This window comes from Dermacentor andersoni, chromosome 1 (genome assembly GCF_023375885.2).
Source record: "Dermacentor andersoni chromosome 1, qqDerAnde1_hic_scaffold, whole genome shotgun sequence".
In the NCBI taxonomy this organism is placed as follows: domain Eukaryota; kingdom Metazoa; phylum Arthropoda; class Arachnida; order Ixodida; family Ixodidae; genus Dermacentor; species Dermacentor andersoni.
This window is the reverse complement of record NC_092814.1, coordinates 349,108,314-349,119,603: the sequence shown is the minus strand read 5'-3', so window position 1 is coordinate 349,119,603 and position 11,290 is coordinate 349,108,314.

Below are 11,290 nucleotides of genomic sequence, written 5' to 3'. Positions count from 1 at the left end.
TTTCGCCCCCATCGAAATGCGGCCGCCGTGGCCGGGATTCGATCCCGCGAGCTCGTGCTCAGCAGCCCAACACCATAGCTACTGTGCAACCACGGCGGGTCTTGCGGCAAACGAACAGTGCTAAGCGATTGAAACGAGAGACTGGCAGCGCCTGGCTGCCGGCAGTTCTTGCGACAAAAAGAAGTGCCGGCAGCTACGTCAAATCCGCTTGGCTATTTTCACTCTTCTAGCTTATGGCAGTGTCAACAAGAAATAAGAGTCAACTGTCATCAAGTAACGCGGAATCCTAGTTTTAAATAATGCTGGGAATCCTACTTAGGCGGCGGCATCGCATTGCACGCACGCTGGTACAAATCTGCACGGGATGATGCGAACCCCTACTCGTACGAAGCGAACGTGCCCGATTCATATGTACATCCTTGCAATTTTTTAACAATAGCACGCGAGCGTCGATGGTATGGCGTGTCCGCGGCCTTGTAGTGGTCAGGGACGGCGGGATTGGCAACTTTACGTGCGGTCGTGCAAGGCGAACTCTAGCTCGAATGTGTACTGCTGCACTGTTCGCTTCAGGAGTGCCCATCACCGCTGCAAGGCCACTGACACGTCGTGTGGTCGGCGCTCGCGCGTTATTATTAAAAAATTGCAAGGGTGTACACAGGCCAAGCTGCGTCTGTTTCGGTGCGATTGCCTTGCAGCAACATCGGGATCTTACATTTAGGAAACCGACTCAACGTTTTTTCAACAGTACACCGGCAGTAAACAGCCAATCAGGAGTCTAATGGAACGAGCAGTCAGAATCCCATGCGAACGATTAATAAAACCTTCATTAAAACTTATCTAGATTGGCTCTCACCATGTGACATTACTTGCAGCTGCACATATCGCCTTGTCGGGAGGCCATTGAGGCGGCAGATGAATATGAGTGAGAAGATATTAAAAGCAGCTGTGTTTATGTGCTTGGGCCTTCACGTGCACAGTGAACTTATCCCATAGGTCGTAACTATTGTTCCCTCTCTTTCTCTGTCTCAAGCAGTAATTGAAAATAAGTTTCAAGAGGAATGGCACAGGACAACCGAGCATGTCGACGCACGGCCTACGACCCGGCGTGCTGAAAAAGTAAAATGAGAAGAATGAAGCGACGATCACGATACCCGGTACTGAAAAAGAAAACGGCATGGTTTACACAAACAATCGTTGCGTGTAGTCGACATCCCGAAATCACACTTTGCCTCAAACTCATCTCCGGTCACATTTGTCGCCAACGATATAAGTCAACACTGGTGTCAGTGTCGATTGGTGCCGTTTGCTACACGCAAGTCACTCTAGCGAAGGCACGACACACTGCATCAGGAAGCGCCACCGCTTGAGACACAATCGAAGCACGATAGTGTGCCAAGCACGGGCTACGCGGATTTGTCGGCACACATAACGACAGGCGCTCGCGTGTTTGACTTTAGACGGGGGAGAATGTTCTCTTTCGGTGAACGCGTGAACTGGGATCATTGGGGAACAGACTGCAAATCGATCGTTCGGCGAAGGTGCGACACAAAGAATGACTTGAGCTCCCTTCAGGTTTCCAATACGTCGGCTACCTCCAGGTATTGGCGAATGTGGGTCCAGCAATCCTAGTCCAATTCGTCCAACTGCATGCCGTCTTCGTGCCGGACATTACACTCGAGCCGTGTCTCAACGACGCTGGTCAGGCGCATGTGTTCGTGAACGTCGGCAAGGGCCAGACGCCGCTGGACTCCACTGACCACGGCCGCAGCTTCGGCCCGTCCTCCTAGCGACGCCCTGGTTCGAACGTTGTCGACGAGTACCGGGTGCTCCGAGAGGAGTTCGAAGGGCCGCGCGCAGTATGGGTCGCGCTCTCCCAACAAGAATCTGGTCGCTCGTTCTACGAGGCTGCAGTTACGTAGCACGATGTCTTGGGCAGCGAACATCTCGGGGTTGGCTGGTGCACAAGGGTGGATTTCCTGGCAAAGGAGGTTGTACTCCTGGGCCAATACTGGCAATAGACACCCCAGGAAGGCGGCGGAAAAGTTTTCGTTGAAGCCCCTCAGACAGAGCTCGTAAAGACGGGGATTCGTAGTCGCACGGGCGAGCACCGGGTAGACGTCATCGCGCAACTGCACCATTGACTCCAGCATGATGTTGGTGATGCCAAGTTTCGAAGACAAGGCTTCGCACAAGGCAGACATAGAGCGATCGAGGGGAGACTCGCCGGGAAAGTGGGCGTGAAAGTAGTCGGCGTAAAATTGGTCGACCCGGAGAGGGAGGTGAATTGCTTTGAATGCGGACGCGCTTCTTATATAAGCGGACTGTGGTATAAAATTTGTAAACAGGGATAAGGAGCCTCAGAAAGGCTGGCCAACGTTTCGATAGGAGGACCTATCCTCGTCAAAGGCGGCCTCGTCATCCTCGGCGTGTTAGTTTTGAAGGGTTAGTGCAGTGACGTCACGTGCGGGTGTTGTCGCTGGCGGCTGGTTTTAAAGAGAGAGAGACTACCAGAGGAAACAAGCGCTGTCATGCGACGTCTGTGAGCTTCGTTCCCAGGACGAGGGGAGAAGAGCGTGAAAGTGGGCACGCGGGGGGAAGAGAAAAGAAACAAAAGCGGAAAAAAAGGGAAAAAAAGGGGGGGGGGTGGGGGAAGCCAGGACGGCACCAAGACAGAAAAAAAAAGGGGGGAGAGAAAAAGAACAAGAGAAAAACAAAATTTTAAGAAAGACGGGGGCTATAGGAGCGTGTTGGGGATGCGAGAGGTTAGGAAGCATTCAGGGGGAGTCGTTGGCGGCATGTTTTTGTGGCATTAGAAGGGCCGGTCAGTGCGCGAGTAACGCAAAAGACAAAAAAAAAAAAAAAAACACGCACACACAGAAAAGATGAAAACATGAGTTGAAAGAGTTGAATGAGTTTTCGTTTACTTTTTTTCTGTGTGTGTGCGTGTTTTTTTTTTTTTGTCTTTTGCGTTACCCCCCCCCTTTTTTTTTCTTTTTTCCTTTTTTCCCGCATTTGTTTCTTTTCTCTTCCCCCCGCGTGCCCACTTTCACGCTCTTCTCCCCTCGCCTTGGGAACGAAGCTCACAGACGTCGGACGACAGCGCTTGTTTCCTCTGGTAGTCTCTCTTTTTAAAACCAGCCGCCAGCGACAACACCCGCACGTGACGTCACTGCACTAACCCTTTAAAACTAACACGCCGAGGATGACGAGGCCGCCTTTGACGAAGATAGGTCTTCCTATCGAAACGTTGGCCAACCTTTCTGAGGCACCTTATCCCTGTTTACAAACATTATACCACAGTGCGCTATTCCATCTGTCTGCCCCTTTCTTGTTTTTGGACTTATATAAGCGGACAGTGATGCAGAAATGCCGATGTGGAAGAAGTCGAGAAATACGGTAAGCGATGTGACGTGGTTGCAAGAGCTCAGGACATCCAAGGCGCTTAGAAGGTCAGTCGTGTGGAGAAGGTATCCGTAACTGAGAATGACGGCAGTCATTTCGCGACAGTCCGAAAGTGCTGGCAGATCTCGAGATTCAACGCGATGGTCGCCGATGAAGACCCTGTGGGTGAGTCCGTACTCCCGTATCGTGCCACAGACTTCGCGCAGGCCACCGTCGTGGGGAAGACTGGGCAAGGTCAATTTCCGGATGCAGCAGTCTTCGCTAGTGGACCACGAATTGTCCAGGACCAACTCCTCCAGAGTGCTGTTTTCCTGCAACGCCGAGGCCCAAGCGTGAACGTTGACCGCGTGCGCGCGTTGAGGTGGGTACGGAATAATCAATCCATCGCCAAACCCCGTGAATCGCACGCTTAACGTCCGGATACTGCGGCTCTCGGCAATCACTCTGGTGAAGAGCGGGCAGTCTCGGCTGCCGGCGTGAAACTGAGCCGCCAACTCTTGCAGCGTCGTCGTTGCGGAGATGGCCTGCACGAGGATCTGACACCCACGTGCCGTATCGAGGTATACCACTCTCAGAGTAAGTTTACGAAGCGTCGAGTCTTTCTTGCTTAAATACTGCGCAAAACCACTCTGATGGTAGGTTCCGGGGGCCGCACGTAAAGACACCAGCTCCGACGACGAGATCAGTGATCGTGCTGTTCCCGATGAGCGCGTCGATGAGCTTCCCGGCTGTGGCGCGGTTCATTCTTGTTGCGGACACGTCCAACGATGTGAGCACGGCACCGTCTCGCGTGAGCAGGCGATCGGGGACCGTCATTCTCGCATCTGAATGCTCGCAGACGTGGTGGAACACGAATTCGCCAGTGTAGTGCAAGGAGCAGAATATGTCAGATAACGGCTTGTGGACTTCCGGGTGGTCGCTCGCGATTGCGATGACCTTGAGCTTTTCCAGACTCGACGAAGATGCCAGGACTCCGTCCAGCGGACCTGTGTTTGCCACTGAGTAGTTCAGCTCCGCAGACACAATGCACCGGTGCTCTGCGATCAGGCGACACAGGAGGGCGATCGCCGCCCGCTCTGTGTGGCTCTGTAATCGGTGGCCAATGCTCGGCAGAATCGCGACGCTCACTTCTCCCAGCTCGTCTATCTTGTTTTCGCTCAGCTGAAGGCCCAGGTGCCACAAGACTTCGTTGCAGGCTGTCAGGTGTCGCAGAAGTTGACAGACACGGTTCTGGCCTCGCGTGCAGTTCAGACGAAGCAGCTCGGCAGAAATGAACTCGCCCTCCATCGGGAATCCACGTTTCAGGCAGAGCTGTTGGTGGTGGCAGAGCGATGGTAGTCTCCAAGAAGTTTGTCGCATTATACGGGATGGTGGCCTTGACGAAAGGGTGTGTATCGAAAATTATGCCGTTGATCCCGAGGACGTTCCGACGGTTTCTGCTTGTCAGGCAGTGACAGCCGTCATGGTCAATTCCTATTACTACCTAGAAGACGTGGCTGCTTTGAGCAACGTGTTTAACGTCATTGCTACTTGCCACCACATAACGTTACTTCGCGTGCTTCTTCATTTCTTCGACAACGACGCGTTCGCATCGTTAGCTGCGTACCTTAGGGGATCAACCTCCATCAAGGCAATAGAGTTACTTATCGAAATTCATGACTCTGAAGACGAAGGGGACGAAATACATCACGAGGACGACGAATCTCAACGTCAGTCGCTATCTAACTTGTACGAAGCACTGTCTTCGAATGACAGCATCAGCAATATCTATCTCGAATCGACGGTCAAATTGCGCGACGAAGATTCTCAAGTGCTCGCCGACGCCGCTTTGAACAACCAACAGCTTTACGAGCTCATTCTCCCAGCCGTCAGAGGCAGTTCTGTCGCTGTATTTCTGGGTCGTCTTCTGCTGCAATTAGCCGAGAACTACAACCTTCTTCTCCTGGAGATTCCCTTCTGCTTGCAGCACGACGAGATGTGCGCTGCCCAGGATGTCGCGCGGCGTAACTGCGGCCTCATCCAGCGAGCGACCAGGTTCGTGATGGGAGACCACGGCCCAGAATAGGCACGCCCCTTAGAGCTCCTCTCAGAGCACCCGGTATTCATCGAGAGTGTCCTGCGCAAGGTAACCGGGACTAAGGACAAAGCCGTTGCCATGATCAGGAAAGCCCCCCAGGTTCTACGCCAGGCTGACTTGCATACGTACATGAGGATGACAGGCGTCATCCAGGAACGGGTCGAGTGCGAGATCCAGGAAGACGGTAGCACGCAGTTAGGCCAGCTGAACCACTACTGCTCTCTGCACATTGTCCGGTACCTGAAGTTAGCGGACGTCGTGGAACCTTGAAACTTTCTTGGCGAAGTCGCGTCCTCTCTGCGCTCCGCTCCTGTCCAACAGCATTCTGGATATTCCCTACCAAAAAGATGCTCCATATCGTGGACATTCGCAAAGAGTGGCAAGTATTCCCGGAAATTGCGGCTGCCCCGCGTAATTACAGTCCGCTAAAGCATTCTAGCGAACGGTAAACACGCCCTGGTGCCGGTCTGTGCATCGAGCTGAGACTCTTGGTGTCTGTGCACTACACTTTGCTTGAGGCCAGCGCACGTGAAGCCGCTGCTGGATCGTTTAGAGAAAGCTTTACCTCTGCGTTATGCCCAAGCTCACTGTTGAAATATATTGACGCGTGCACTGCACGTACTTCGGCTGTGTTTTACCAGTGACCACTTTTCAACTGCCAACAAATCCTAAACGTTATCGCTTGGTGCAAGACGCGTCTGCATATATCAGAACATTCTCGATTACTGTAGCCGATTCTGTCTGCTGTCTTTGTCGTAGACGAACCCTGTGTTCTGTAGAAGAGTACGAATTTGGGCTGGTTAGTTCATGATTACGAACAGTAAACAGCGCTAAGCAACAGGACAAGGAGATCTTTGTTTGTGCTTATGCGCGACGCGAATGTGTCGTACTTTCTGAAAGATGTGCGAGAACGCTGACTGGAACTTTCGACTGGTCATGTACAAAAGCCAGCGCGCAGGAAACGTTGCTGAGATTTTCGATGATGGCTGACTGTGCTTGCCGCTATCATTGTACTTTGAGTGTCGCTTGCTTTTCTGGGCGCAAATTCGTCCAATAAAGAGCCGGTGAGTCAATATTGATAAACTTCCTAGAGCGCCGCTCTAAGGCGCCCGTTCCTGCGTTTTGCGTCGGCAACCCTTGCCGTCCTCGGCATAACTAAGCGAACGAGCAAAGCGAAGGATGAATGAGCGCCGCGGAGTAATGAAAGACGGCAATAACGAAGAGAGCGCGAGAAGGAAAGCATAGTGCCATGGAAGACGGGTTCTGCGGTGACGACCACTATGAGATGGCGTTAGGGTAGCGCGCCGTCGTCTGTTCACCGAAGGCATGTGGCGACCTCCGTTGCCGGTTGGCCCGGCATTGCGCTAACTTCGGGATCGGCCCACGTATGAAAAATTGCTGGTTTACATGCGGCCGCGATCCGCGAGATCCTAGCCATAGACGGCTTAGCTGTAAAAATTCCCCAAATACCGGTCACTTTAAAAGTCAAAAGAAAAAGAAAAGCTGAAACACAATGTTTGCGAATTCGTAACTCTGCAAGACACTCGGATGTTTGTTTCATAAACTGTATGTGTTAGACCATCTGCAGCAGACACGTGTGATACAGAAGTTTACAAATTACATGAAGCTTGTTGCAGTTCTTTTGTCGGTTTTGCATAAATGCTACTCGCACATTAGTGCTATAGTTTTTGTCAACTTTCCAGCAGGAAATAAATTTTGCGAGGACTTGGACATGTGAAAGGATGTTGTAGTTAGGCGATCGGAATCTATTAGAATGCTTCTTATGTTCTTTCTCGCGGACAACGTGCGCACGCATCTGTGACGCATCGCTAGGATCAATTGGATCGTTGGTCGTGTACGTCCTTCAAATGCGGCTTTATGTTCTGCATACCTTGATGCTGGAAGTATCATCCCCATTTAGCTTACCGTTCAACAATATCATTGGTCGATAAATATCTATAGCGGATTAAATTTCATTGCCCGTAAATATACAGAGCATTAGGGATCGGTGCACGCCTTTATCAGCCTGCATACGCAGCGGATGATCGTGCCGTGTAGTCGTTTCTCGATCACATGCGTCCCAGGGCACAATAACACGGAGGATATATAGCTCGCTGTAATTATGTTTCGACGTGAAACGTCTTTAACGAGGGTCAATGGTGTTCGCTTGCTGAAATCAATGCGACGAAAACACGTTAACTATGGCGTTGTCATTTGTAGCTTCGCAACCATACTATACCCATGTCCCTCGTTGGCATGGTTGTGTAGAGGAGAGAAGCCATTAGTCGACATTGTATGGCGAGTGCCGTTAAATGTCATCCGTCTTCATGGCGAGTGCAAGCGCAGGAGATGGAAGCAAGCGAGAGGGAGCCACAACCCTCTGCAGAATGCGGCGCGGGCGCGAGCAGTGCAGGGAAGTCTCTGGCATCGCCAGTAGGGAGGGGGGGGGGGTAATTTTCCTGCCTTAGTGCCCCTGCACACTCTGTGAAACAAGTGGGCTCGCTACGAATAGAGAGCGAATAGGATTGCAAAAATTAGATCGTAACGCCCCCCCTCCCTCTAGCAGTAACGTAAGGTAGGCATGACTAATTCTTCAAATTCATGAATAATTATAACTTGGGTATTTGGCTACGCACATTCTGTTCCCAAATGACGATACACCGTTTGCAGCCCGCACAACATGTTTCACGTATGCCGCAGCTTACTGTAGAAGCTGGCCCAAAAAGTGAAGATAAAGAAAGAAAAGAAGACCGCGAGGTAACGAAAGTGAAGTGGGAGGAGGTCAAGTGTTTTTGTAGTGTAAAAAAAAATTTACGTAATTTTATCTTGCGTTTGCATCATGTAGTAGTGAAGGCCGTCCTTACTTGCGCAGCTGATCAAAAAAAGGCATTTTGAAAAATGAGTCCAAATGCTTTTATTTTTCATGACAAATGTTATCACCAGCTGTAATACGGCCGCGTCTAGAACGCTGACAAACATTGACAAGAAGTTAACGTACTTACAAGAAAATTTCGAGGAGTGATCTCTAGACCTTTAGATTGAAAAAGATCATCCAACCAGTCTGATTTTTCATAGACCAGGTCTTATCCCTGGACTTCAAACGAGCAATCAGACCAACAGAAGAACAAATCCTGCCCAGTTGACTTCACATAATCCGCGATGAGCCTATTGCAAATCGTTTAGGAGGCTGGGAACAGCGCTTTTCGGTTACAATTCGGCGCTCATTACCACTAAACGACAAGGGACAATGTTTCTGATGAAGCAAAACAAAATAAACGTCCTAAATCCCGGGATAATCTCGCCAGGCGCGATGTCGCCGTGCCGAAACGTCACGTGATCCCACTTTCAACCCAAAAGCGACTGCAGCACTGGTGCTTCTAGTTTCGGCCCTACCTTTAGGTAGTTTAGGTAGTGTGCCGTACCTTTAGGTAGTCTGCGGCGAGTGCAAGGGCAAGGGCGTGCCGAGATTGCTGGTGCTTCATGAGCTCTGTGCATCAGCTTGCCTACACTGTTAAATAATTCACATTTTTAAAAGTGAAAAAGGGTGCAAATCAATCTGTAACTGCCACCTAACTCGCACCCGGGTATGAAGCGTGTGAAGGTTCATTTGTGAAGGTTCATCCGCGGATGAACCTTGACCATGTGTTTTTTTTTTTCAACTAGCAGCAAAATTTTGGTGTGCTAGAGCGTACGCACTCCATCTCTGTTGATTTGCTGTTGTCTCTTGTGAAAGTCGAATCCTCGACCTTTCGTTAACAGCAATACAAATATCCTCTGAACCAATGTTGTGTACATGTATAAGTTGTACGGCGCAAACAATAGGTACGGCGCAAACAATGATGTTTTGTCGAAAACGATGTAGATAACGTACACAGGTGTGTTGTATATTACCAGACATCGAATTGAATTGTAAGCGCACATTTTTGCACGACGTCCCAGCTATCATGGACAAAACTGTGAAAGAAAAGACGGGTAAGTTCTGTGCGAAAAAGAGCAGGCGAATGCTGTTCGAAGTCTTGTTCTGAAACCGCCTGTATAAGAGCTAATACACCATTAGTTATTTAAATTGATTAGTGATGTTCCAGATGTCAATTGTAGGGGATATAGAGTATCGTAACCTACGTGAAAACGAGGTTCTTACGGCAATGTACGCATCGCATCTGTTCTAGTACAGCGAAAACTTGCCGTGTCTATTCCTGCAGTCGTAATTTCGACCGACTGATTGTCCGCTTGTTTTGCGGTATGAGTGCCAAATTCGTCTGCTGTTCTACGAGAATGTTATTCATGTATCCCCCAACATTGACGACTTGTCCGTTTAGTATGGGCACCAGTGCACATGGCAATAACTTTAGTCTGGTCACCAAACGCACTAGCGACGGCATCTGTTTAAAGTGTGGCGCATGCCATGTAGGTCAAAAAGGTCCGAACGATCGTATGCGCGAACATGCGAATAATGTTAAGAATGGAAAGGAACGTTTCTTACCCCTGCAGTGTAGCACATGTGGATGTACCCCTCTGTTTGGAAAAACAAGAGTAATCTTCGCACAGAGGGATGATCTAACGCGCATCATCGTTGAATCGGCTGGCATGGCACGCGAAGTATGCCTGTGAATAAGTTGGTCATCCCTGGCCTTACCATAAAGGGAGATGGCATGCTTAGACAATGGCAGCGCTAACAGTCAGCGGTGATGGCCCCTTTGTAATGTTTTTTATTCTTTGTTCCATCTTTGTTGTTTGGTTTTTGCATATATAATTTTATATCGTTTCTCTGTGTTTTTATATATAACGCGTTATATCAGGCAATAAAATTTCAGTTGGCAGTGAGCGCTTGTCCTCGTTTTTTCCTGTGTTCCTGTCCCACTTCGCGCTGTACCACCCAGTCTAAAATGGAAAACCAACTAGCCCAAGCCATCACCCTCCTAAGTTACATCTCTTTAAAGGTCCAGTACTGATGATTCTGCGACCTTCGGTTTATATCACTGCTGCAAGATTTAAAAAAAATAGAACATTCTGTACTGTTGGTCTTTTCGGCCCCGTCAAGCTGCTCTCGTAGCTTTTAGCCCAAAATGACCATCCAGTTTCTGTTTCTTTTACTGGAAAATAAAGATTGATTTGAAAAAAAAAAACGAGAACTGTGCCAAACCATGCGTATTACGTAACACTGATTTTCAGCATCTGAGATTCGCTTGACACAGCCGATGGCGTTTCATTAGAAATTTTGAAAGTTTCGTTAACGATAATGCCTCACCGAATACCAATGCCTAACTTTTATTCCCACAGGACTGGTTAGGCTTTCCCCCCTCATTGTTATTATTGCTCTGAACTGGAAACTTTGCAACATTTCGTTATAGAATATTGTAAGTTCAGTAAGGAAAGAAGACAAACTACCCTCCGCGGCAATTTTCAACGCATCAAAGGGCTTATATAGCCGCAACAAAAACGATACAGGAATATAGACTATAGAGACTAATAGAGCAATTATGTAACGGTCTAGCCCGAGTTGATGTTTTCATTTAGATTGCTTTCAAGTAATTAAATAATATTACTATTTTATAAAATGCGTCTACTGAGGCAACTAGAGTGGAGTAAATTGAGGTACTTTACACCAATTTGAAATAAACCACTGATTCCGGAGAGGGAATTTCGCTGGAGATATGCAAACATCGTAACAATATTACATAAGTGATTAATTCGTAAACTAATTTCTCGGATTCCGGAGCTCTAAAATGCGAAATTTACACAACTACGATATCCGACTTTGTTCCAGAGGTACCCATATTTAAGCGAGATTTTTTTTTTGCTTATCAATTT